Consider the following 23,269-nt stretch of genomic DNA (forward strand, 5'->3'; position numbering starts at 1 on the left):
GGGTCTACCTTTATAACAGATAACAAGCATTCAAACCAAATGCAGCCTGGAAATCCCCCCCTCCGGGATATCTTTTGCCCTCAGGACAGGGAAAACAGTCTATACTGGAACATGAGTTTAGTAAGAATTCAATATGGCAGCACATGCCTGTAGTCCCAGAACTCAGGAGAAAGGCAAGATGATGGCCAAATCCTCCAGGCCTTCCTGGTTTACAGAGCAACTTCCAACCAGTCAACATAGGGAGACATTGCTTCAGTTTAAGAGAGAGAGAGAGAGAGAGAGAGAGAGAGAGAGAGAGAGAGAGAGAAGAAGAAGAAGAAGAAGAAGAAGAAGAAGAAGAAGAAGAAGAAGAAGAAGAAGAGGAAGAAGAAGAGGAAGAGGAAGAAGAAGAAGAGGAAGAGGAAGAAGAAGAAGAGGAAGAAGAAGAAGAAATAGAAGGGGGAGGGGAAGGAGGAGGGGGAGAAGAAAGGGGAAGGGGAGGAGGAAGAGGAGGAAGAGGAGGAGGAGAAGGAGGAGGATCCAAGGAGGAGATTCTGAGGCATAATGTAAGTGCAGTCTCCTTTCCTTTGCTGGATTCCTACCAGCATATAATTCAAAGATGTCTCATCTCACTGAAGAATTTCAGAAAGTAGGGCAGAGGGGCAGAATGCATTAGAAAACTTGGTAGAAGGGAAGATGGGATTTTTTCTACCAGGGCCCTTACTGTTCCTTATGCAGTGGTCCTAATATCCTCTACATTCCAGCCTGTCCATGCAGAACTCCATTAAGCTACATACCTGTGCCCTCCTGCCTTCACAAATGGAGAAAGCACCTTTGGTAGATCCCTGGGGCTATTCCCTGGGGTCTGAGCCACAGTAAGAGATCCAGCCCCTCACAGCAACAAGCAGAGGACCCCACTGCCCAGTTGAGTCTTGAGAGACTCATATCCTCTAAAGAGTCACACCATTTGGCCAGACAGGAACTACTTAGTTTCTCTGTGATAATGGTTAGAAATCGGACCTTTATCAAATATCTCGTCTGTGTCTGCATGAAGGGCATGGGCAGGAAGAGGCATGAAGCCTCTGGTAGGAACCAGGACCCGCTTTGCCACCTTGTGTGAGATCAGAGAATGTAGTTACTTACATCCTTCATCCCTTTTATACTGACTCCTCATCCTTCCTTCCTCTTCCCCTTCCTTTCCCTCCTCCTCCCTTCCCTCTCCTCCTCCCTTCCCTCTCCTCCTCCCTTCCCTCTCCTCCTTTCCATTTCCCTTCTCCCTTTTCTCCTCTCCGTCCTCCCTTTCAGTCCTCCTTCCTTATCCCTCCTCCTCCTCTTTGTCCTGTCCTCTTCCCCTACCCTCCCGTCTCTCTATTTCTGCGTCACTTTAATTTTTTCTTCCCTGCCCTGTACCTTCATTCACTCTTTAGTATACAAGTATCTCTTAGAACAGGGTCCCAAACCCAACATACCAAGGGCATTTTTGCAGCTTGTCTGTTTAACTCAGTCTGCATAACAAAATCTGCTGTTAGACAGGGCATCGCTGGGCTGGAGAGACGGCTCTGCTGTTAAAGGTTAGGGTGACAACCAAAAATATAAGAAAGGGCATTTGCACTTTATCTGTTTCTCCTATTTCTTTTTTAATATGTTTTTTTAAATTAAATCTTCTCTTTGATAATTCCATACACATAAAATGCATTGTGGTTACTCTCAGCCCCCTCACTCCCACCTCTGTCAACATAAACCTCTTTTTATTAGTTCCTTTATAATATTCATGCATTTTTGCTTTGGTTTGTGACCCTCTGAGTTGAAACAAAATCATCTGTGACCAGAGGTTTGGAACTGTTCATGTGTCTGTTGGATACATGACTTAAAATAATGGCTGCCCCCAACCCCCAGAATCCACCAGTAGCCAATAATTCAGCAGAGAGAGAGAGGCTCCTGAACCCATCCCTAATCAATGATTGGCTGTTGCCAGATGCAGTCCTCTGTATATTCAGTGCATGGTTGCAATAGCTGCATCATGCTAGAAGATGGAATTCAGAGCCCTTCTTTCTCTTTCCTGTCTTCTGTGGGGAGCAGGTGTGGCAGCAGTCCCAAGAAGGTGCCAGGGACTGCAGCTAAGCCGTATGACTTGCACCTGACTTCCTCATATAAACCACAAACATCGTGAGAGCTGCGCAGGTGTACCAGGTTACTGGCGAAGCCATTTTGGTGGAGATATGCCCCTGCTGCCCTGATTAGCTGAAGTTGCGTACCTGGTGAGGTGATGTGGCCTGCTGTGAGTGGATGGGAACTGATAGTATATAAGAGTGAGAGGCCCAGGGCTCGGGGTCTTTCGCCTATACAGTCAATGCTCTCCCAATAAACGTGTGCAGAAGGATCCTATTGTGGTGTCTTTCTTGCTGGCAAGTCAGGCGCTCACAGTCTTCTCTTCCACAATGTTCTCTGAGCCATACAGAGGATGATATAAACATCCTGCATAGGGGTTAATACTTGACTTTCCCTATTCTCAGCACCTAAAGCACCCGTGAGTCCCAGCATCCTCCATCATTCGTCATGAAGAGCAGCTTCTCTGACTGACATTTCTTTGTGGATACGCACATTAAGCTTAGAAGGCATTTTGGGGCCATCTCAATTTGGCTACACAACAGTAAGCTCTTTCAGTGGGATCTAACGCCTCCTCAGCCATGGACTTTTGGCTGGGTTTACAGAGCCTGGCATGAATTCTTTCCTGTGGTGTGATTATCCAAGCCAAGACTCATGATTATCCTAATAATAGCCATACCATGATTGTACCAGTGAGTACATCTTGCCTGGCAAGTTGGCATTGCAGTTCACAGGATTCATAGTTGGGTAAGATTGTTGATGTCTTTTCTCCCCTAGTAGCCTGCCATCCTGTCCTGAGACTGTGAGAGTCATCCAGCAGGAAGGAATCGTCCAGCTCACTTCCAACTTGATTTGTTTATACCTTACAATAAAGATGTGTAGTGTCGTCAGCAATAGGGTCTTTTGAACTCGCTCCATTGGGCGACCAAAAGGAATGGCAGGAGCCTGTGTTGTTTTGAGAGCCTCTGAGGCTTCTGCTCTCAGCACATCACTCTCAGTCACCTAAGTTCCTATTGGAATGGCCCATTAACACCCTGCTTACAGCATTCAACTGCTTTGTTAGTCCAAAGTAGTCTCCATTTCTCCAAAGCAAACAAACAAACAAACAAACAAACAAACAAACAAACACAGTATGGTCGGGTCTGTCACAGAAATAGCCCAGTCTCTGGGCTTCTGTCTCGGTTACTTTTCTATTACTATGATGAAACATCATGACCAAGGCAACACAGATGAAAGAGTTTAGTTAGAACTTACAGTTTCAGAGAGCGAGTCCATGAACATCATGGTGAGGGGAGCAGGCAGCAGCAGGCAGGCAGATAAGGCTCTGGTGGAGCCTGAGAATTAACATCTGATCCACAGGTATGAGGCAAAGAGAAAGAGACATTGTCAATGGCATGAGCTTTTGAAACCTCAAAGCCTACCCCCAGTGACACACCTCCTCCGAGTCCACACCTTCTAATCCTTCCCAAACAGTTCCACCCACTGAGAAACAAGCATGCAAGTATATGAGCTTGTGGGGCCACCCTTATTCAAACCAAATTATATGATGCTATGGAGATCCTAATGACTTCGCCAGAAAACTCCTAGAATGGACTAATACTTTCAGTAAAGTGGTGGGATACAAAGCTAACATACAACAAGCCATCGTTTTTTTTTTCTTTTTTTCTTTGCCAATGATAAATCCACAGGGAAATAAGTCAGGGGGAAGTTTTATTCCAAATAGCCTCAAAAAAAAAAAATAGCTTAGGGTAACCCTAACCAAGGAAGTGAAGAAGACAGGAAAAGGTGGTAAGACCTCCTATGCTCATGCACAGGTAGAATCATTATCATCAGAAATGACCAAATTACCAGGAGAAATTCAGAAAGTCAGGACAGTCTCAATCAAAATCCTCATGTCATTCTTCATTTGTCCAAAGGGGTTACTGCTGAGGTCTTCTGCCTGTGAAATCATGTGATTATTCAAGGGTGGCTGTTGTTGGGGAGTGGGTGGGAGATCAGGAAGGTGTTGTTGTTGTTGTTGTTGTTGTTGTTGCTGCTGCTGCTGCTGCTGGGCAGTACAAGGAAGAAGGCCCCGGACAGACTGGGGTGAAGTGACATGGTAGCATACTCGAGAGGCACCTAGTGCCATGCCTGGACTGGAGAGCCTGCCTGCACTGCTGCCAATGCTGTCACCTCGGAAGATGAAGATGGAGATTCCACTGAAGCTGCTGGCTTTGGTGACAGGTGGTCGCATGGTGTGGACAATGCCATCTGAGTCTGTGCCGCTCCAAGGCTATGGCTCCAGGGATTTGAGTTCACTGTCTGTGCTGCTATGTCGGCTGCTTGATGTGCTGCTCAGACCTTCCCGGTTTCCCCTGATGTCATTTAGATATCCATTCTGGCCAGTCTGTCAGGCAAGTACTCTCTCTCAGACCCTTTAATATTTCTCCTCTCTCTCTTCTATTGACTTGCTCCTCCTTCCACACTGCAACAGAACTTTCATCTGGTTACCATCTCAGTCCATACTGGCATCATCGCTCTTGAGAATGAATCTCTGTTAAAATTCTGTATGCTTCTCATCTTTTATATGTTCTGCGAACCCCTGTTCAGGGATCCCCGTGTTGGTGGTTTTGTTGATGATGACAGCTTTCCCTGTTTGATCAACATTGTGGTCCGTCCCAAAATAGGCAGCCTCTCGGTGTAATAGCATCCGGTGATATGAGGTCATCCGAGGGAGCTTCTTGAACTGGCTATTGTCACCGATGAAGTCCAGAATCTCTTGCTCGGACTTTAGCCTCAGCATTATGTCCCTTGGGTTCTTTTTCAGTGTATTTACAAGAAATTCATGTAGCTCTATTCCGGTGGAGTCGGTATGTTCTTGGCTGGAGTCTCTGGATGGCATCTTCCTCGGGACCTTTTCTTTGCTTTTGTCCTTGTCTTCCTTTTCAGAGACATCTTTTGTGGACTTTTCCTCCTCCTGTCAGAGTTGCAGTTGTGCTGTGCAATTGAATTGCACTCTGGGTGTCTAGTGGGCCATCAGCAAATGGAGTGAAGGGTTTCTCACATACTGCCAGACTGCATACCTTGAACTGGAACTTGGAATCAGACATGGCTCTTTTGCTGGCATGGCCAGGACTGGATGTCTGTCTCTGTGCCTCCTGATGCAGACCATTCTCTCCATCTTCCTTCCCAACTTCTTCCTTACTTGGAGTTTTGGATATAAATTTATTTTTGTTTACAGATTCTTCCACCAGTTTTTTTTCTGATTCTTTCATTATTTCCAGAGTCTCCTGAGTAGTGTTACAGTTAGACATGGTCTGCAGCAGGGTACAGCAGCTTCGATGGATTTCTGAATAAATGTTCAGTCTCCATGAGTCCAGTGCTGATGTGGCATCTCACTTAAGAAACAAGTTTTAACAGGTTCAGAGGTTCAGTCCATTATCATCAAGGCAGGAGCATGGCAGCATCCAGACAGCCATGGTGCAGGAGGAGCTGAGAGGTCTATATCTTTATCAGAAGGCTGCTAGTGGGAGACTCAAAATTTACTTTTAATAAGGGTTCTGAAACTCTTCAACATACCTTCTAGCCCACCGTCCAAAAGTAGTGGAGAAATGATGGTAAATAGGACAAGGGGATGTGGATCTGGTTTTTAAAAAAGATTTGTTTATTTTATGTATATGAGTACACACTGTAGTAGCTGTACAGATGGTTGTGAGCCTTCATCTGGTTGCTGGGAATTGAATTTAGGACATCTGCTTGCTCTGGTCAGCACCGCTCCCTCAGTTCCTGCTCACTCCTTCCCAAAGATTTATTTATTATTATAAATAAATTCACTGTGTCTGTCTTCAGACACACCAGAAGAGGGTGTCATATCTGATTACAGGTGGTTATGAGCCACCATGTGATTGCTGGGATTTGAACTCAGGACCTTCAGAAGAGTAGTCAGTGCTCTTACCTGTTGTGCCATCTCACCAGCCCACGGACCTGTTTAGAAGTAGTTCTTTGAGGTGACTCCAATCTCTGTTTATCAGGATACCAGCAGTCCAGTTCATTTGTGTCCAGATACCAAAATTGCATCAGCATCAGTAGCAAGATGTAGGGGAAACTGCCAGGCCTCCACTTCATAGACACAATGAGTCATGGGAGCAACCAGGACCAGCTGAGATGCCAGGAAGAGTTCTCTGCCATGCCTCTCCCAACAAATCAAAGATCATTGAAGATGAAGACTGGAGACCAACAAAGCATTGCAAAACTAGCTATGCAAGCCTGCTGTCACTGTCTGTTGAGTCCTATTTATACTTTCTTCAAGCATCATGTATCCTCCCACGGGTCTTACCTCGGCAAAACAACATGTGAGTCTGCCTTTCCACGCGAGTCTGTGTCAGCAAAACACCACATGAGCATTGTAACCTGACATTTCCAGAAATTTCCACTTCACCAATTGATGAATATGGAAATGCTTACATTTGGTTTCATACCTTGGCTGCAGGTTCCAGTGGAACCCAGTGGTTGCAGAGTGATAAAGGCTATCCTGCCTTCAGCGTTTGGAAGTCCCATCTTCTCAGCCTGAAGAGGGAGCTTCAGGAAAAGAAAGAACTGTAATTCCTGATACTACTTCTCACAGACTCCATGAAGCTCCTGCAGCGGGAGCAAAAGCAAACCTCTCCCACCCTAGTGATTATGTCACTGTGGGCTTCCAAGTCCAGCTGTACAGAATCCTTGTTTGTCAAAAGTACAAGGAAAACAAATCCTCTAGAAATTTCTTTTCTAGAGGTCCAAATGCAAAGCATTTAAATGTCTCTCAATCCTAATCGAGTACAAGGAGTTGGCGTTCTGATGGATTTTGATTTAAATCAAGTCAATGGCTTATTCAAGCATCTTCACCATCACACATGTCCCATCTATGCGTCTAACTGTCTTGTTTCAGTAATGAGGAAATTGTGAGAGACAAAAAACAAAACCAAAACAAAACAAAACAAAACAAAAGAATTCCCTTCTGGCTGTGGCAATGGTAGATCATATGCCTACTACTCATGAGGCCCTAGGTTTGGTTCCTGTGGTGGCTTGAATGAAAGCGGTCGCATTGGCACATAGAGAGTGACACTATTAGGAGGTGTGGCCTTGTTGGAGTAAGTTTAGTTTTGTTGGAGGAAGTATGTCACTAGGAAGTGGACTTGGAAGTCTCAGAATCTCAAGTCAAGCCCAGTGGTCCACTGACTCTTCCTCCTGCCAACTGATCCACATGTAGAACTCTCAGCTCCTTCTCCAGCACCATGTCTGCCCCCATGCTGCCATGCTTCCTATCATGAAAATAATGGACTACACCTCTGGACTGTAAGCCACCCCAATTAAATGTTTTTTTTTCCATAAGAGTTGTGGTGGTCATGGTGTCTCTTCACAGCAATAAAAATCAAACTAAGACAATAGTTTCACACACATACAAAGTTTACCTTTGTTCTCAACCTGATTCCCGAATGGAGCTTTGGGAGTGAAGCTGTGATCCTGTGATTTCTACTTTAGATATTAGTTGGAAATATTTTTTAAATCTTCTAAGGAGGGCATGAAATGGGCAATTAAGAGTCAGAGGCCCATTGCTGGGGTGATGGCTCATTTGGCAAGACATGGACCACTTAAGTATGGGGACCTGTGTCAGTCCCAGGACCCATCTCTAAAAGCTGCTCATGGTGCTGCATGTTTGCAGTCTCAGCACTGGAAAAGTGGAGACAGTTACTATAGACTCTCCGGAGAGCCCGACCATTCAGCCAGCTCCAGGACAGTGAGAGGTTCTATCTATACAAGGCAAATAAATGGCTCCTGAAGAAAAACACGTAGAGTTGACTTCTGGCCTCTACACACACATACATCTGTGTTCATGCAAACCTGAATACATATGTGCACCCGAACAGCCACAGATGTATACACACATGCACACACATACACACACACACACATGGCGGGGGGGGGGAGGGATGGAGGGAGAGAGAATAAGCCTAGAATCCCAGCACTTGAGAGGACTGCTATCAGTTTGAGGCCAGCCTGGGCTAAAGGGAAGGGGATGAGAAGAGAGGAGAGAGGAGGGGGTAAAAGGAGTGGGGTAGGAAGGAAAAGTGAGGGGGAAGAAAAGGGAGGGGAGAGGGGAGGAAAGGAGAGAGGAGGGGAAAGGAGGGTAGTGGAAGGGAGAGGAGGGGAGGAGAGCGGAGGAGAAACTGGGTAAACTACACCCGAGCACATCATGATCAATTCCTATAAACTAAAAGACAAAGGCTTCTTGAAAGATATGGAAGCCGACACATGTCACTTACAGGGGATGAGTCACGCAACTCCTTTTCTCATCAGAAACCATGAAGCCTGAGGAAGTGACACACATTGTCAAAGTGCTGAAAGAAAAGACCTGCCAATTTATAGCTCTGTAAACAGAACCTTCAGAAATGTAGGTAAAATAAAGACAAACTTGCATTCTTGATAACTAAAAGAATCCTAAGAGAACGAAGCTGATCTGTTTTAAAAGAGATGATTGTGTCGATTATTAGACTTAAAAGAATGAGACTCTACGCGCACTGCTGGGAACAAATCTCTGTGGTTTGTTGTGTATAAAAAGCAAATTGCAGAACAAAACGCCCATTACAGCACTAGTCATGTTAGTAAAGGCTCTCACATGCTCACAAGCATCTGTGCTCAACCCATGTGCCTTCGGGGAGGCCCAGAAGTGTATCACAGTTAAAATGTCACTGGAAATACAGAGGCATAACAGTGGCAAAGGGAAATTTTATGTGCATTTTTAATTTTATCACAACAATGTATTCTCGTACTTTAAAAAAAAAAATCTAGTTTGTAATGGTGGCATGGGGGAAGACAGTGCAAAGGTTCCTCCATCTTTTTTCTTGCTGAGGCCATTTCCGGTTTAACTAGAATTCGATCTCCTTCATGGAGAATCTCATGGAAAACTACCCAGCTTTAGTCTAGGAACCAAAGATCAGGATGTCCTGGCTAACTTATCTTCTGTTAAACTACCTGCTTGTACCAAACCCTCTCCAACTAAGGGCTTATCTTAGCTTCTGTTAAAACTGCTGGATTTACCAGGCATTGGTAGCCCATGCTTTTAATCCCAACATTCAGGAGGTATTGAAGCCAGCCCAGTCTACTGAGTGGGTTCCAGGACAGCCAGGTCTACACAGGAAAACCCTTTCTGGAAAAACAAACTAACAAAAAACCCCATTGTTTAAAACTATTTGCTTCTGCAAAGCCCCCATGTGACTGTGGGAAGAGATGACAGGATGTGGTTTTTGCCCTTAAAAACTCCATGTTAGAGATACTGGGGGCCACATCTACGTCCCCAAACAATTGGGTGTGTTCCCAGCTAGATGGAGTAAAGACTTCGAATTGGCTTTATCTGAATGTAAAGCCAATTGAAACTATCATCTCTGGTGAGCTCCCCATAATAGTAGGGACTCTGAGATTGTAGGTCCTGGCCATTAGTGGACTGTAAAACTAATGTGGGTCTCAGTTCAGGTTTTCTTTTTACTGTGGTTCATACAAACAAAACACAACACAATGCAACACTTGGGAGCCCGAGAGGCTACCTAATAGTTAAGAGTACATATTGCTCTTGCAGAGGACCCAAGTTGGTTCTCAGGACCCATATCAGGTGGCTCACAATTGCCTGTAACTCAGCTCCAGGGCATCTGGCTACTCCATAGATAGATGCCCTCCAACACACACACACACACACACACACACATGCTTAAAATGTTTTTAAAAAATAGTTTCAAAAAAGAGACTTCAGATTTGAAGTTCACTACAACCCTGAGAGGAATGCAGAAATTCCCACATACTCTAGACCCTCACACCATCGTTCCCACCAGAGCAGGAAAGTCATCACTGATGAGCCTATGCCAACAGGACATGTGTGAGGGATAAAGTTATGTCTTATATTTTAATTACTGTGCTTAAGAGATCTATAAAACACGAATGCCTCTAACCTGTAAGCCCCACTTGCCCAAGGACAGGTAACCTCCCGAATGCTGGGGGCTGCTGTTCATGGACGACCACAAGTCAAGTGTTTCCTCTTCTGTAAACAAGGTTGGTTGCCCCAGCTGCTCAGAGAGTGCTTGATCCCATGTAGGTAGGAGCTATGTAGGCAGGAAGTACATCAGGATGTGTGCTAGTACTGCACGAAGATAGGAAACATGTGGCCTGGTGGGGGCTGCCTTTATGAACATCTGACTAACTTGATTTGTGAACCGTCTCTGGGAATCTTGAGTCTTGGGTACTGGCCTAGCCAGTATTCTGACCAGTATTTGATAAAGTTTGCTTCAGATTTGGCTCAAAAAATATGGTGATGGTCTTATTTTCATCTGGTGGAGTTAACACATAAGCCTGGATGTCCATGGTTTACAGCAGGGCCCACTGTGCTGAGAGTTGTGCCATTTGAATAACTGTGATATAGCGGCATGTCTTTGTCTAAACTATCATACAGAGCAATTTCATTGCCCTAAATTCCTCTTTACCTCCCCCGCTCATCCCTCCCTTTACCACAGCATTTCATACCCACCCACTGGTCGGCTTCACTGTCACCATAGTTTTGCTGTCCCAGGATGTGACACCCTTAGAATCATACTGTCATTTCCAGAATGGCTTCCTTCAGTCAATCACAAGCCATCAGTCTTTCTCCATGGATTTTCATGGAGAATAACTTTAAATTTTTTGAGCAGTAAATAACATTCCTTTGTCTAAGATGGTGATGCAGCCCAGTGTTTGAGCACTTGATTTCTGAGGCAGGGTAAAGAGACAGAAGGCAGAAAGAGACAGGTATCTGACCTTCAACAGATGGGACTGTGTTTATTAGCACACACAACAAGCTAGGGTCAGCCTCTCTCCTGTGGGAAATTGAGGGCTCTGCCAAGGGGAAAAGCTGACTGTGACCCTTTGTAGGGGCAGAGTGAAGGGCTTAGAAAGGGGGGAGATGTTGCAGTTTCTCTCCTGAAGCCTCTCCTTCCAGAAGTTCTTTGCTTAAGGCAAGACAGGCTGTCTCAGCCGTCATTCCTTTGTAGGATGACTGGACAAGGTTTTCCTCTTTGGAATCCTGTCTCACTACCAAGGCAATCTATGAGTGTGCAGCCCCGGGTTCAATCCCCACCACTGACAAATAAACACACAAATACTCTTATCAAACTTCCTTAAGCAAATAATATTATTCCGTTGTCTGGATACCCCACAGTTTACTCCCCTACCTACTCAAACAGTCATGATGAGAGAGGATGGACGCCCACTGCTCGCACATATGCAAAAAACCTGCTTAGTTTTGCAAAGAGCCATCAAATTCTCTTTCAGAATTCTGTGCATTGTGCATTCCCAGCAGCAGGGAACAGCCACTCCTGTTGTTGTTCCACAGCCTGCTAACATTAGCTGCAGCCAGGAATTGTGGGTTTGGCCTTTCCAATAGGTGTGTTGTGCTGTCCCTCCGTCCTTTTGTCTTGCATTTCCCTGGTGAGGAAAAGACTAGAACACCTTTAAACATGCTTGTTTATCATTTGCATATCTCCTTTGGTGAGGTCTGCTTAGATCTCTAGTACATTTTTAATCTGGTTGTTTTCTTACCACCACAGTTTTAAGAATCCTTTGAATAGTGTATATATAAATCTTTATCAAATAGATATATATTACAAACAATTTCTTTTAGTAGCTGAGGGAGGAGAGGTGGGATAGAATAGGAAATACTTGTCATTCACCTGAAATTCGAATTTCTTGGAGGGGGGTCTCTATTTGCTAAATCTGATAATTGTAACTTCTGTGCCCTCTGAGTATTTCTCATGGGCTATGCCTCAGAAATGGAACACGTCTATGTTGGGTTTTGTCAACTTAACACACAAACCTAGAGATATGTGGGAAGAGAGAATCTGAATTGAGAAAATGCCTGTGAGCAATCCTGTGGGATATATGTGTGTGTGTGTGTGTATACATACATATGTATATATATGTGTGTGTGTATATACATATACATATATATACATATATGTGTATATATATATATATATATATATATATATATATATATATATACGCTGAGCCATACCTGGGGAGAGAGCCAGTAAGCAGGCCATCTTCACAGCCTCTGCATCTGCTCCTGCAGCCACTAACTTGTGTTCCTGCCCTAACTCCCTTCAGGGATCGACTGTGGTCTAGTACAATGAGTTACTAGATTATATGATAATTCTGTTTTTAAGTCTTTGTGGAACCACAGTGCCTTTTCTACGTGGAGGTATTCAAACACTCACGCTGTTAATTTATTAAAGAATCCCTTGGCTTTCTGTCCTCTCAAGATGAGTGTCCTCTGGCCAGACAAAGCCCCTGGTGGGGACTTGCCACAAACTACTGTTTGCGGAAGCATTGAACACTGATGGGAAATGAGAACCAGCATTGTTGGCTACAGTGCTTGCTCCCCATCACAGATTTGTGTGCACTCCACCGACATCCACATTGTCCTTAGTTCCCTTTGGTCTAAATGGCCAACTTTCTTAAGTCATTCTTAACTCAATATTCTGCTAAACACTGGAGAAATAGGAGTCTGCAGAGATGGACAAGAGTCCTGTCATGTGACCCATGTACTCTCTTCTGTGCAGTCCCCAGATGGCCCAAAGACAGAAGGACATCTGTCCTTCTCACTTAATGTCAATCAGTGACACTTGCACCAATTAGTATCAACCATCATCTACAGCCAGGCCATGCATTTAACCAGCCATTCCTTTTCATTTTTTTTAATTATTGATTTTCTTTTTGAGATTATAATACAATATAATCCCTTTCCCCTGCCCTTTCTTTCCTCCAAACTCTCCCATAACCTTTATTTGCTCTCCTTTAAATTCCTGGCCTCTTTTGTCATTAATTGTTATTACACAAGGATCTATATGTATTTGCGCATATATATTCCAAAGGAGAGCCTTCCCAATCTGTATAATGGTACTTGTATGTATGTTTTCAGGGTTGATCATTTGGTCTTGAACAACTGATTGGTGTCCTCCTTTCCCCAAGCTTAGACCATTTCTCCTGCTCACGGCATTCCTAATGTCTGTAGCTCTTTGTCTATAGTTGAGACTCCGTGGGCTTCCCCCCATCTCCTTTAGCATGTCTGATGCTGGTGTTTTTGTTCAGCTCATGTTTGGCAGCACACTGGTGAGACTTTATGGGTATAACGTTTGACATTACTCGGACACATGATCTCACAGTTAACTCCATGATCTTACGGCTCTTACTATCTTACTCCATGATCTCACAGCTCTTACTGTCTTTCTGCCTCTGCTCTGCTTTGTTTCCTGAGCCTCAGATCCAGGAGTAGTTTATAGATGTATCCATTAGGCCTGGGCTTCACTGCTCTGCATTTTGATTGGCTTTGGTTTTCTGCAATGGTCTCCATCTGTTGCAAAGAGTTTTCTTGATGAGGGTTGAGGACTACACTCACCTGTGATTATAAAGATAAATATGTAGAATTTTTACATTTTTTATTATTTGAGAATGTTTTTTTTTAATTTTTAATATTTTTATTACATATTTTCCTCANTTACATTTCCAATGCTATCCCAAAAGTCCCCCATAGCGCCCCCCACTTCCCTACCCACCCATTCCCATTCTTTTGACCCTGGCATTCCCCTATATTGGGGCATATAAAGTTTGCAAGTCCAATGGGCCTCTCTTTCCAGTGATGGCCGACTAGGCCATCCATACAATATATCTACCAGCTTCAACCTCCACATACATAGTCCTTCCTTAACTCCCCCAGATGCACCCTCCAGTCCCACCCCTCCTAATTTCTCATTTTCTTTTTTTAATAAATCACAGAGAGAAATTTGCGTTGCCTATATACTCATTGGTGTGGAGCCATCAACTAGATAGTGGTAGACCTGCCAAGGACCAGACTCTTAAAGAAAACTTAGCCTCGGTTAGGTTTCAAACCTGGGACAAATGGCTGAGGTGCCTTTTTAAGATATCAAAACAGACCTGGCCACCAAGTTCTCCCAGCATCCCTCAGTCCCTACCTGTTACAGGGTGTGGCTGGTATGCCTTGCCCCATACTTTAAACTTCTCCAGCCCAGGGAGTGGGCTGCCCTTCCCCCAGATGCTCTTCCGGATATAATCCAACCATTTTGGTTACCCACCCACTTGGTACCTTTGACACCACCCCACCCTCCCGGGCTGCTACTGATTCCCCAGCTCTCCCTCCTCCTTTGACCCCTCCCCACACAGCTCAGTTCAGTCTGGTCAGGTCCATTCTAGACTCTCCTAAGTGTCTCTGCCTCTGGCTCTGCTCTCCGGTATCTCGATAATGAACTTTCTCCTCCTTCATACCTAGGACCAACCATGTTCTTTTTCTTTTTTTTCATTCACTTCTCCTTTCCCCAGAAACCATCAGCTATCACTGGTCCCCCACTATTGGTAGGGTTTTGTGAGCCTTCCCCACTCTCAGCTAGACAGCCATTCTGTATTTCATATGTGCGCACTGTATTTCCTCATTTCCACCCTCTCTTCTTGTTCTGACTCCTCCGATGTCTGTGCACTCTCTCATCCGTGACCTCTTCTTCTTTAGTTATTTTTGTCACACATGCAGAGCATACATGTATGTACACACATATGTATATGTGAATGCATTCTGCTGAGCCCATGTAGTGTTGCTTGTGTGTTTAGAGCTGATCCCTTGGGATTCAATGACCTATCAGGGGGCTCATTCCTGGAGAAAACTGATTCCCCCCCCAGCAACCATTAATTGCCTGTAACTCTTCATCAAGGAATGGGCTCTGTGAGATCTCCCCATCCATGCTGGTACTGTCCTTACGCAAGTCTTCTTAGGAGACCACAGCGTCAAGATGTCCCAGGTGCAGCTCCCTGACATACACAGAAGACAGTATCTCACAGCAAATGACCTGGTCCTCTGCCTCTCACAGTCTTTCTACCTCCTCTTCCACCATGCTCCCTGAGCCTTAGATGTTGGGGTTGTGTTCTTCAATTCCTCGGTCACGCTGAGCTCTAGCAAATGGAAGGTCACAGGATGTAAAAAGTAGCCATCTTTGTCCTGTCCACCAGGAATAGCTGTTACAGTCCAGCATGGGTCTCTGGCCACGGAGCTGGAAGCTGCTGGCGCACTCTTTTAATGTGTTTGCTAAGAGCTCTCACCCAGTGGTCACCCCCATCACTACTATGACAGTCACCACAGGAGTGGAGAGGTCTGTGTGGTTGGCACTGTTCTATCAGTCAGGCGTCAAAGAGACACTTCTGTGTGCCAGTGGAAAAGGTTTTAATATGGGTAGTCGGAAGTTTAAACCATGGTAACAATGACTGAGGGAGCAATAGAAACTGCTGCCTCTTCCACAAAGTCAGGAAAGTTGCTGACAGTCTCAGCTGCTTGCAATCGCTAAACAGGTGATTCTCAGGAGGTTGCCCAGAAGCTGAAGTGAATGGCATGCACATCATATGCCCAAGCAGCTGTTCACAGCTGCCAACCAGGGTGCTGACTCCACTTCTGCATCCCTTGTCCTGCGAGAACCTCTAATTAGCAGATTCCAACCCAGAGCCAAATGCAAAAGTGACAACGGCAGATGACGCTCATGACTCTCCTGCAATGCAGGGACAGGGACAGGAAGATGTCTAGCTGAAAATGGCAATCTGGTAAAAACAAAAAACAGGTTTAACCAAATACCTAGATCAAGGGTAGAAATCACACAGGAGACCACCAGAGCCCTGTGCCTCACTGAGCTGTGTGCTAGGGAAGAATCCCACAGACACACAGAGACCTTAGGGAAATTAAGTCCAAGCAGATGTTATGGCTGAATAGTTCAGCCAGCTTTTACTTTCTTCTCAAATGTCAAGCTGCTTAGAAGACTCAAATGTAAATCTGACGCACGCATAATTCCCACGTAGCACAGTTTGTCTTTTGGCGATGCCCTCAAGCGCCTAGACTTTCCATACATAGCTCAAATTCAAAACTGCAAAGTCCACGAGACAGCAGTCGCTTCCTCTCTCCAATGCCTAAGTCCTCCCCTGGGGTAGCCCTTGCTAAGGCTCAGATCCTCCTTGGCAAATAATACAAAAATCCACCATGTTCTGTTTATATTGTCACCAGAGAACTAGGGGCCTGCATCTAAGTTTGCACATGACAATCATGCCATTGTGCAAGCAAAATGATACACAACTGAAAAAATGACACTTATTTGACCAACATCCATGGTATTGGGAGCTACGTTGTTACACTCCCAGGTGTCTAAGTGAGGAGACAGAGATGATGGTGAAACAGATAAGGGGAAGATAGTTAGAGAGGAGATGAATGTGTTCAGACTAGCTGAGTGTAAGCTCTTCTCAGGAGAGCCAGGTGGAGGCAGCCAAGAGGTCTGGGTCCAGGATTCTGTGCACTCCTCTTGCTGACAATCCTGTCAACTCACTGTCAGCTCCACCCTCCTCAGAGCACCCCCTTTTCCTGGAGGACCTTCACACCCTGAGAGCAATGCTGCAGCTCCACCCCCTGAGGGGACCCTACAATCTGTCTCCCTCTCCCACCCACCCCTCCCTCATTCCTCTTGCTGTGTTGGCCACACTTGGTTACCATACCTGTGAGAACTTGGTCATCACAGAGCAATCTCTTGATAAATATTGATTGAACTGAACTGAATTAAACTGAAGGGAAAGGGCAAATTTGCTTAAATTATTACATGTCTGGCTGCTTCCGAATCAGACTTAAGGAGAATCTGAGGAGTCCAGCCTGAACCAAAAGCAAAATCTACCAGCTATTCCCGAGGTCCTGGCTCTGTGCCTTCCAATTTCTTATGCATCAACTCAATCCTAATCCATGGGAAAACAAAAAACATCAATAACAACAACAATAACAGCAGTCCTAATCTGCCAGCTACCTGCAGTGACTCTTGGAGAAACATCTAGGCAAACATGACTGTCTACTAGCAGGAGACTACTCCCTTCCCAACTTATCGATTCTGCTAATGACTGTGGCCTCCATCTTCCCTTTTGATTTGATTAAGAGATTGTACCTGGGGTACAAGCTCGAGGTTTCACCCCTGTTTACAGCCAAGAAAAGTTTCTTCTGATCTTTGTTTGTACTAGAGCAAGAACAACCTCTGTACCCGATCTCGACTCAGCCTGCCTCGGCCAAGCTCCTGCTTCCAGCCTGGTACTTGGATGAAGGGTGCTGATCAGGTATAGACACCCTCTCCTGGGGTCTAAAGCTCACAGAAAACAGAACAGAGCAGGGTGGGATGGAGTCAGAGGGCTACAAGTCTACTCTGTCATGTTGACAGTGAACCACAATCCCCAGCTGTGGTATCCCCTCCTGGTTGGGCTTCTTAGAAACCAGAATGCAAGAGGAATCTTGCATGCTAACTCTTCCCTGAGGGCAAAGCAGCAGAACTGATGCTTAGATAGCATCGGATGAGGCAGAGAGTGCAAGTGAAGTCCAGGCTGCTACTGAGCTGTCCACAGATCCCAAGAGGCAGAGAAGTGTCATAGGCATCGGTGCTAAGCATGCCACTTCATATACATATGTCCTACAGAATGGCAGAAGGGAGGGTGCTTAGGACCATTTCAGGAACTGTGTAAAATCATACACTGATCTCAAACTAAAATTCATTTAATGATCTTTTTTATGGTGCTCAAGTCAGCAACCCAAACAGCAGTTTTTTAAATCCAACATCCTAACAACACAACCCAAGGATACACTAATTTGATACATGCTGAGAAAGGACTGTAAAAGACTATTAAATCCTTGTTTTACATAATCAAACCATTATATTTTCATAAAGGCAGAAAACTCTGTATGTACATTTACAACACTGTAAGTCAGAACTTACAGTAGTCTCGAGTCTGAGCTGAGGTGCTTGAGGGAGCATTGGTTGGTCCTGGCTTAGTGTAGTAATGTGCTGAATGCTGTATATTCAGAGCCAAGACTGCAGTGAATCAGGGTCTTCTCAGTTGCAGGCCCTGGAGGACTGTGGGGTGACTGAGATTCCTGTTATGTATTGGAGGGGTCAAATCCTTGATGCAAAGTACAATGGGGAAGATGGGCAGGTCCAAGATAGGATGAGTTCTTGGGAAGCCACAAAGCTGCCAAGAGGCTTTTCTTACTTTCTGAAGAAGGCTCCTCCATCTTGGTTCATATCCCTTGTTGCTCTGACTTCTGATGCTGACCAACACCCGAAGCTCCCGTTCAAGCTCCTTTGACATTCTCTAGGGCATTTTATGGATGGCAACAATCAATATTTCTAGATATGATCTATGTATCTTCCCCCAGTCCAAACAGGCTAATTAACAGGTTGTGAGATTAAGTTTCTTTTTGATCATTTATGAAATGTCATGGATAGCTTTGACCCAGTTTATTCCTTAGAATTTGACCACTTGGATAAATTCTTGGACCTTTGAAAGATCTGTAAACCAGCTTTTGTTGGTCACATGCGTCACCTCTGTAGGTAAGTCAGCTCTCATACAGTCTTCTTTACTTTCAAATACTATCATATTATTAATATAGAACCAAGAACTTGAAAGTGTCCAAATATACTTCCACCAAATTATAACAATGGATGCTAAATTCAAATAACCCTACAGCAGTTTAATAAATCTAAGTTGGAATTCTTCCCAAACAAAATCAATCTGTCATTGGCTGTTTTCCAAAACCAAGACAGATAAAAACAACTCAGTATTATCTGGCTAAATCACTGAGTATCCGTTTGATTAGCCTGCTGTGCATTGTGTGTTAATGAGCGATATCAGAGATTATTGATGCTGTGGTTGGCACTACTCCATTTTAGCCTCGCCCTCCACTTCATCAGTGTCCCTACCTTGATTAAGTCAGCAGAGCATTGCCACGGTCATTCTCAACTCAGGGGCACATTACCTTTGCCCTCCAAGTTTCTAAATTCTTCCAAATAAGAGAAAAAAATTACAAAAGCCCTGTCAATACTGCAAACAGTCAACAGGTACTTCTAGTCTACCCGACTGTTTTCAACAGTTTAACTCTCATTATTACAGATGATAACCAGGGAATTTTATATTTAGTTTAATCTTGTTAGTTTGAATTTCTTACATACCCAGTGAACCAACTCTGTAGGGTTGAGTCTACCACTTCTAAATTCCATAGAAACTTGGTTTAGTAGCGGATACAGTTACAACTTGTAGCATGAATAACCAACACTTGCCCTTCTATTCTGTCTCCTCCAAAATCTCATATTGTGATTCAGAGTTGATGTAGTGAGTCCTGTTACAAATGCCAACTATAAACGTTCCCTAACGATGAAGCTGGGACCTAGTTCATCAGATGGGCCTCACTTATAGCTTCATTTGTAAGTTTAGAGATTGGAGATTCCTAAACTATGCTCACTTTTAAGGAACAATTCATTAGAAGGATGCACATAACTCAGTGAGAGCTATTGTACTAACAAAGGACACTGATTAAAACCAGCCATGGAAAGCACACAGAGGGCAGAGCCCAGGAAAGGAAGCAAACATGGAATGTCTCACTGTCCACAGGGGATGGAGACAGCACTTCTTTCCTGACACGGATGCAGGAGCATTGTCAACACAGGAAGTTCATTGCATCTCTAGCATCTAGAACTCTGAACCATTATCAAAGAGGTACAGATAGATCCACAAGGTTGACCTCAGTGTCCAGCACACCAGGAAGCCGAGCTGACACCATGTGAGGCAAGGCCCCTCACTCAATCACCTCCTTAGTGTGGCTCAAATACCTCAACCTAAATCACAGTGTTGCCATTTGGCTGGGCCAAGGCCTGAGGGGCACAAAAACACTTCTACCAGACAAAGCATCCCAAGGTCTGTAGAATACTTTCCAGAAGATGAGGGTGGGTACCAGGCCTCTTTCGGGACATCTTTCCTTACAGTCCAGCAGGTCTCAAGTTTTACCAAAAAAAACCAGAAGGCAGGAAGTTGGCTCAGTGGGTACAAGTGCTTGTTGGACAAACACAAGGACCTGAATTCAGAATCCCCTGCACCCACACAAGAAGCTGGACATGAGCACATCTGCACAGGGGCAATCGCAGAGCCTTGGAAGGCAGAGACTGGAAGATTGCTGAGACCCTGTCTCCAGGGTAGAAAGCAGAAAGTGATGTAATAGGATATGCATTGCCCCTTCTGCCCTATGGGAAAGCACAGTGGCACACACACTCATGCCACCACATGCACGCATACGCACACAGAATTTCTTTCCACACAAGCACAGGCCCGAGAGAAGGATGCTTCTTCTGCATCTGGATACCTGCTCACCCTGAGAGCTTGACTTTGAGAGACAAGGAAGAAGTTTGTGAATTGAAGAAAATCACATGGGGTTTCATTTGTGTACCCTAGTAGGGGCTGAATTCTGTGAGAGGAGAGATACTTCCACCCAGGGGAAAGCAGTGAGATCTCTGCTGATGTCTTGTGAGCAAGCTTCCTTGTGCTTACTTAACAACTACCAAGAACAGAGGAAGAATGTCTGGAGGTCTCAGGCCAGAGGAAATCCTGGTATTGGTTTGCTCGCTGGTCACGTAGTCACACTGCCTTCTGGTGTTAGTTTCCTTTCCTGTGGCGGTGATGAACACGCCGACAAGAGCACCTTAGGGGAGGAGGGATTCATTTTAGCTCCCAGGTCCAGGTTAACTGCTGATCTGGAAATGAGCAAAATTCGAGCAGAATATGTGCTCTCAATGGTCCATCACCAGCTTCCTATATGTGAGCGCTTGTCCCTCCTCACCTGCCTAAAAGATGATTCTCTGAGATTATCATGTTAAAAAGCAAGCTTCCCTGAAGAAGGTGGTGTAGCTTTTATCCCAGTCAAAAGGCAACCCAAAGGGGTGGATCGGGCATTGCCCTGCTGCTGATTGGTTCAGACTGGAATGTGGCTTTTTGTAGAATAAAGACTGCAGACCAATGGCTGCACAGGAAGTAGAAGACAGGACTTCCTGTTAGGGAGGCGATGACTCTGGGAAGAACAAACAGGGAGGCCTTTTTACCAGGACACACAAAAGGAGACAGATGTGACTAAGGGCCTGGGAGGTATAGCAAGCCATCTGGCAGGGACTAGATAGTTGGATTGACTTAAATGAGCTAGCTGAGAGTCTGCCCAGCTAAGGCCTAAGCTTTGAAATATTAAAATAAACTAAATAAATAAATAAATAATAAATAAATAAAATTTTTAAAAGGCCTTGGTATCTATCTTTACTTTTAGCACTAGATCCTACAACAAAATATCATTCCTCTAAGTATATTTATGTGTCTACCTACAGGTCCATCATATTCAGCCTTGATCAGATAAGCTCCTTTTTGCTGTGGACATCACAGACTCATAACTGGTGAGCGTGCTGAGAATAAATAGCTGTGGATGCTTAGCCCTAAACGAGACATTTATATCAACCTCCAAACCTTCCCAAGGCTCCGGGGAGGCCACGGAAGAGAGGGAAGAAGTACAACAAGACCCAGAGATTTTGGAGGGGTGCTGAAAGGCTGTCCTCTGGCTGTGACATGGCCGTTGTCCTCATGGGTCACAGTCATTGGGAGTACCTGCACAAGACCAAGCCAGTCAGTATTCCTGCACGGAGGACAATAGCTGAGGAGTTATTGACAGTTCATGGCTACTGGAAGAGAGAAAGTCATCTTTCTTAAGGGGCAAGGCTCCTACTATGTTTTCCATGCTCCTGTGAATGGCCCTAGACCCATGAGTATGCAAGAGGCACTAATTGCACTCAGTAGGTCCAATATCCTTTTAAAAGAAGAGCATATGAAGTAGGAATCCAAGAGTAGTTGGGGGATAGGCATGATTAAGACATATTTTATATATCTATAAAATTTCTCAAAGAATAAATGCAAAATATTATAGAAAAAAACAAAGGATTTAAAAAAAAAAAGAACAGGGACTGATATGGTCTGATTTCATGAGAAAATACAACTTATATATACTTTCACAGGTTTGTCCCAGAATTCAGTATTATGCATTCAAAATCAAGCATTAGTTTAGGTAAAATTTTAGACCCATGCACATGTGTATACAGCATACATAGACATACAAATATTTAATTGAGAATTTAAAAACTGAGGCAGAGGCAGGCGGATTTCTGAGTTCGAGGCCAGCCTGGTCTACAGTGTGAGTTCCAGGACAGCCAGGGCTACGCAGAGAAACCCTGTCTGGAAAAACCAAAGAAAAACAACAACAAAAAAAACTGCACCTGCTAGGTTTTGGGTTTATTTTTTGTTTTTTGGGTTTTTTTTGGGGGGAGGTATGGTTTTGGAGTTTTGGGGGGTGTTGTTTTTTCTTTTTTCTTTTTTCTTTTTTGCCTGTTAAATGAAAATTACAGCAGGCCATTGTTTTGGACTAAGCTTGTGGATTAAACCCCAACAGACTAGATCAAAACTCAAACTGGAGTCACTTGCACTAAAGTGTTATGTTACTGAGATGAAGTTGTTAACAGATTGTCCAAAAAATCAGGAGGAATGACAGGTAAATTCTTAAGCAGTCAGTTGTTGGTCTGTATGAGAATAAAGTTCCCTGCTTTAACCCTATGAAAAAATACGTTGGTTTCACCTGTGTTGCCCAAACATTTGCTTCTCTATTGTCTCCCTGTTCTCACGTTAGAGTGGGACAACTCTGAAATAACCAACCCACTCTTAGCTGTTTGCCTCTGCTTTCTTCACACACACACACACACACACACACACACACACACACACGCGCGCGCGCGCGTACACACGTACACACTTACACATGCGCTCACACAAACACACATATATATGCTTACACACACACACACACACGTGTGCTCTTTGCTTATAAACACACCTCTCCTCCTTGTTGGAACACTTAACTATATCTTACAGAATGATGTTACCCAATTCTACAATCACAAACATAACCCATTCACATCTTTAAATAACTTCAGTTTTGTCTTTGATAAAGCCTGCTCGTCTCACTCAAAAATATTGTTCATGTCTTACTTTTATTCATATTTCTAGTTGATTGGCTTAAAATAGTGACAATTTCTTCATATAACAAATAACATTGATTATCACTCTTATTTAAATAAATCTACAAAGCTGACCTTTCCAAAAATGTCTTAGGCGAGTATTTAAGGGAAGTGTATGATGCTTGACTTAAGATTTTTTTGAGATTTATGAAGAGGAAGAAAAAAAAAGACTAGTTTCAAAAAAGATTACCCTGAGTAGGACCACAGGCCTC

The 23,269-nt window shown here is 44.3% G+C and overlaps 1 pseudogene; it reads right to left on the reverse strand.

Annotated features, from left to right (window-relative positions):
- Nucleotides 1–3,943: 3,943 nt before the first annotated feature.
- On the reverse strand, nucleotides 3,944–5,427 carry LOC110308953 (annotated as a pseudogene).
- Between the last annotated feature and the right edge of the window lie 17,842 nt (nucleotides 5,428–23,269).

This window comes from Mus caroli, chromosome 14 (genome assembly GCF_900094665.2).
Source record: "Mus caroli chromosome 14, CAROLI_EIJ_v1.1, whole genome shotgun sequence".
Taxonomy (NCBI): domain Eukaryota; kingdom Metazoa; phylum Chordata; class Mammalia; order Rodentia; family Muridae; genus Mus; species Mus caroli.